Raw genomic sequence first — 6,022 nt, forward strand, 5'->3', positions numbered from 1 at the left:
AAAGAAATGAAATTAAAGGGCCATGTTCCTTTTTTTCTCTATGAAATTTGCCCCTACAGCTCCGGAGTACGCCGAGGCTACTGTAACCGAACCCCAGCACTAACCCCAAGCGTGGCTAATTATGAAATTCCAATTTCATCTGAAACTTTTCCTCATTTTTTTTAGTTGAAAATAATCCGCCCTTGAGGCCATCTAGAATAGAGATATAGGAAGGACTTTTGAGCTCATGAGACTACTCCCACTACATAGGGCATGTCATACGACTAGTCGCTAATAAAGCTAGCATTTAATTTTGTGTATGCCAGGTGCATTTTAAAGATCATGTCCTTTGATCCTTACCACAACCTCGGGTGATAGGTGCTGTGCTATTATTACTCTCGTTTTACAATTGAGAAAGTTGAGATTAGGTGATTTGCCCAGGGTCACAAAGGTAGTGTCTAACAGAAGTCAGATTTGAACTATAGCTTCACTCAAGATCCAGTGCCCTTTCCACTGAGCCACCTAGCTGCCAACATAAATGTATGTTCACTTGAATTGAATGAGTTGAATATTCTTTCTTACCAAAAAGAAGGCAACCCACACATCTGACATTTTCTAGGACTATATGTATATGTGTTTGTGTATGTATGTATATTTATATATAGAAGGTATGTTTAAACATGTGTATATGGTGTCTCCAAAGTCTCAGTGCAATTTATTTCATGCTATTAAAGTACTAAGTCTTTTGGGATACTCTATCAGGGGTCCTCAGACTTTTTAAATAGGGGGCCAGTTCACTGTCCCCCAGACTGTTAGAGGGCCGGACTATAGTTAAAAACAAAAACTTTGTTTTGTGGGCCTTTAAATAAAGAAACTTCATAGCCCTGGGTGAGGGGGATAAATGTCCTCAGCTGCCACATCTGGCCCGCGGGCCGTAGTTTGAGGAACCCTGCAAGGTTATATTATGCATTTGAGCCCAATACAACCCTATGAAATAAGCAATATAGTTATTGTCCCTATTTTACAGTTAAAGAAACCAAGGCTCAGAACCATGATGTAAATTACAAACAGCTAGTTAGGTGTCAGAGGCAGAATTCAAACTCAAATCATTCTGATTCCAATTTTGGAACTAGGAAATACTTTGAAATTTAAAAGATGTATAACTTGTGGTTCTGAAATTATATTTGGAATTAAAAAAAAACAGAAGCAGTTCAATTATATTTGTATCTCCTTCAAGGGTCTCTCATAGCATCTTATATAGTGTTGTGAACTGAATGAATAGATCAAAGAAATGGCTTTCAAATTATGTGAATTCATCAAGGCATTTAATGAAGTTTCGGTTGTACTTTTCTTTTATACACTTAATCTCATTCTACTTTGTAGTTGTGTGTGTGTGTGTGTGTGTGTGTGTGTGTGTGTGTGTGTGTGTGGTGGGTTATTCTGATCATTAGATTATAGAATTATAGATCCATAAGCAGAGTTGTAAAAAATCTCAAGGGTCTTCTGATTCAAACCCTACCCAAATTATGCTTCCTATGTTCTGTCCACCCCCATTTCCCAGCAATTGGTCATGCAGCCTTTTGTTTTGTAGCAAAGATCTTTAGAGCCAAAGAAATCACTCTCTTCCCTTTATTTTTCACCTAATTATTCCTATTACTGTCATTTCTATAAGAAAAAAAACGTTTCTTGAAGGCAAACAGGTATTGTCTTCATTTTGGCTTTTTTCAGTAATTTACACATGGAACATAACAAATATTTACAGAATATACTTGTTAAAAAGATAGAGCAATATCTGTGAGATAATGATAGAATTCCTTGGATTAATACCTGGTTGAATGATAGCTAGAGTGTTGATAAATGGATCACGTCAACATAAAAATTGAGATCTTTTCTGGAAAGATTTACAGGAAGTGATGCTGAGGGAAAAAAACAGAACCAGGAATATATTGTACACAATAACACAAGAATGTCTGATGACCAACTAGAAAGACTTGGCTCTTCTCAGTGTTCAGTGATCTAAGGCAATCCCAATAATTTTGGATAGAAAATGTCATCTGCAGCCAGAAAAAGAACTACAGAGACTGAATATAAATCAACACATGCTATGTTCACTTCCTTTTTCTGTTTTTTTTTTTTTTTTTAATTTCTCCCATGGTTTTCCCCTATTGCTCTGATTTTTCTTTCCCAACATGATACATAAAATAATGTGTATTTTAAAAAAATAGAGGCCTCTAATGGGCATATTTTAGAGTTTTTTCCTTGGTCCCTATCCTGTTAAATATATTAATCAATGACTTGGATCATGACAGACATTGATATCAAGCTGAATGTGTCAAAGGGACTGGAACCAGCCCCTAATGTGTAGGGACAGACCCAAATAAAGCAGGCTACAGGCAGGAGAGTCAGGAATCAAATAGAAAATTAATTTCAAAATTAGGGAAGGCTTGCAAGTACATGTGCTGGAGTAATGAAGGGGATGTGTGTGTCCAATTTAGTGTGAGAAGATCCCAACACTTATACTATGGTTATGCAGTGTGTCTGATAATGAGGGAATAACAGTAACAATCTGACTAGTTTGGTTCATTTAGCTGGGATTCAATGACCAGAAATTATTCTGGGATTTTGCTGTGGTTGAGATCATCCAGAGAGTAAGAGCAAAGGATTGTTGTTATGCCAAGCTCAGGGCACAGTCCATTGCTAGACCTTAACTCTGGAAAAGTGTCCTAATATCTTGACAAATAACACAAAACTTAATATACAGGATGATAGAATTGGAATTCAAAAATTATTGATAAGCAAAATGGTCCATAACTAACAGGATAAAACTTGTTAGGAAAAGATGTAAAGTCCTGGCTTAAGTTTAAAAAAAATCAGCTGCAATAGTGAAAAAAGATCTGTATTCAAGAGGGTTGGGAGACTTTCTTCCATTAAGGTATCCTTGCTTTGAATTTACATGGACCAGATTTAGCTCTAGGAAAATCCAAAGGAGCCAGGCTCTTTCTGTATTTTTTGACCTATTATTCTTTTTTTTTTTTTAGTTGTTGGACCATTTGATTTTTTTTAAATTTTTATTTAATAGCCTTTTATTTACAGGATATATGCATGGATAACTTTACAGCATTAACAATTGCCAAACCTCTTGTTCCAATTTTTCACCTCTTACCCCCCACCCCCTCCCCCAGATGGCAGGATGACCAGTAGATGTTAAGTACATTAAAATATAAATTAGATACACAATAAGTATACATGACTAAAACGTTATTTTGCTGTACAAAAAGAATCAGACTCTGAAATATTGTACAATTAGCTTGTGAAGGAAATCAAAAATGCAGGTGGGCATAAATATAGGGATTGGGAATTCAATGTAATGGTTTTTAGTCATCTCCCAGAGTTCTTTCTCTGGGCATAGCTGGTTCAGTTCATTACTGCTCCATTGGAAATGATTTGGTTGATCTCGTTGCTGAGGATGGCCAGGTCCATCAGAACTGGTCATCATATAGTATTGTTGTTGAAGTATATAATGATCTCCTGGTCCTGCTCATTTCACTCAGTCAGTTCGTGTAAGTCTCTCCAGGCCTTTCTGAAATCATCCTGTTGGTCATTTCTTACAGAACAGTAATATTCCATAATATTCATATACCACAATTTATTCAGCCATTCTCCAACTGATGGACATCCATTCAGTTTCCAGTTTCTAGCCACTACAAAAAGGGCTGCCGCAAACATTTGTGCACATACAGGTCCCTTTCCCTTCTTTATAATCTCTTTGGGATATAATCCCAGTAGTAACACTGCTGGATCAAAGGGTATGCACAGTTTAATAACTTTTTGAGCATAGTTCCAAACTACTCTCCAAAATGGTTGGATTCGTTCACAACTCCACCAACAATGCATCAATGTCCCAGTTTTCCCGCATCCCCTCCAACAATCATCATTATTTTTTCCTGTCATCTTAGCCAATCTGACAGGTGTGTAGTGGTATCTTAGAGTTGTCTTAATTTGCATTTCTCTGATTAATAATGATTTGGAGCATCTTTTCATATGACTGACCTATTATGTCTTACATAACTGGAGCCTTGGGAGAAATCTATCTCTGTCACTTTGTCTCTCTCTGTCTCTGTCTCTGCCTCTATCTCATATTTAAAATATTTTTTCAATTATTAAACATTTTTCCCCTCCCACCTTTCCCCATTTCGCTAGGTATCAAAAGAAAAAGAAAATCTTTGTACAAGTGAATATAGTCAAGTAAAACAAATTTCCACATTGTTCATCACCTTTCTGTCATGAAGTTGGTAGCATTCTTCGTCTTCTGGATCACTGAGTTGATTGAAGTTCTTTCAAAATTGTTGATTTTTATTTATTTTATAATATTTAATTTATGGTATAAATTGTTCTCTTGGTTCTGCTCACTTTATTCTGCATCAGTTCATATAAATCTTCTTGGGGGAAATCTCTTAAAGTTTAGGAATGATGCAATTCTAGATTGAATTAAATTAGGGATTAATTAGCAGGGTCTCTTCCAGAAAAATGCAAATTAATTAAGTACAAAACAGCAGCATGTTTTTTCGCCAAAAAAGAAATGCTTCAAATGCAAAAAAAAAAATCATAAGTGTACAATGACAAATAATTAGAGCAAGATATAATAATCCATTGTACTTATTACACTCTCCTGAATAGTTAATATTTAAAATATGAAAACATGAAACAATACTTTATGGCATTGCTCAACAGGCATTTCATATTCCTGTCCAAGCGCGCATTTGAGATGTTCACGCTCTCCCTGACATCTCAGGAAGAGAGATGAAAAGCACCAAAGAGAAGTGGGGATTGTTAGCAGGTTTCTGGGCTGAAGGTCCTATAGAAACAGATTTGCACAAACCCATTAGCATGGGAGGTATTACACAAGCACATAGTAATAATGCACAGGCTATTAGTGGTGACTTTCCCCACAGCCAGTGCAGGCTCCATGTGGTGTAACAAATATGAATTGTACATGCAAGTAGTGCTATGACAAAGAATATGAATCAACATGGTATTGTAAAAGATTTCCAGAAGTCCTAGAAGGAGGGTATATAAACAACAATCACATGTACACCTTCTTCAGCAGCCAAGAGATAGTCCAAAATCAATCTATTGTTCATTGCTTCACGTGTCAGGGAATCCAATGATCCCCGCAAGTTTTTGAAGTCCTGCAACAGTCTTTTTATGTCTTAGGGAATTCGATGATTCCAGCAGATTTTGAAGTCCTGCAACAGTCTTATCATTTCTCAGAAAATCCAATGATTCCTGAGGGCTTTCAAGTCCTACAACAGTCTTATCATGTCTCAGAGAATCCAATGATTCCTGAGGGGTTTCAAGTCCTACAACAATCTTATCATATCTCAGAGAATCCAATGATTCCTGAGGGTTTTGAAGTCCAACAATTTTTGATGACCATAAGTCAAATGCCATAACTGCCATGCTCTTTCAGTGGTGGGCACAGTCAGCGACAGAATCACCCAATATTTCTTGGGTCTTCTCCTTCATTTCAAGGGTCTGCTCCATCTCTCTCTGATGGACAAGGCAAATATGGCTCGTTGGCACCCATCTGATTCCTTCTACATTTGTAGAGAGACAAGCAGACCCTCTCCCCCAAGAAGTTAACCTATCTGGTCCCTTCCACTCCCCAGTTTCTGGGTCTCTCCACATCATCTGGTGATTATCTAAAGATAGTGGAGCTGCTTGCACTGGACACTACCCTTCTGGTGGGTTATAAAACCTATCTGCTGGAGCCAGTGCATCTTTGTCAAAAATCAAGAAGTTAATACTATAAAGAGCTAGATTTAGAAGTTCTCTAGGGTTACCTGTGGCTCCCCCTTTCTTTTGAAGGAGCACCTTAATGTCTCTGTTTCTCTTCTCTACTATTGCCTGTCCTTGAGGATTAAAAGATATGCCAGTGGTGTGTAAAATCTTATACTGTGCACAAAAGTGTGCAAAATGTTTAGAAGTATATGCAGGGCCATTGTCTGTTTTTATTGCTTGTGGCACACCCATAATTGCAAAT

This window comes from Sarcophilus harrisii, chromosome 3, assembly GCF_902635505.1.
Source record: "Sarcophilus harrisii chromosome 3, mSarHar1.11, whole genome shotgun sequence".
NCBI classification, from domain to species: Eukaryota; Metazoa; Chordata; class Mammalia; order Dasyuromorphia; family Dasyuridae; genus Sarcophilus; species Sarcophilus harrisii.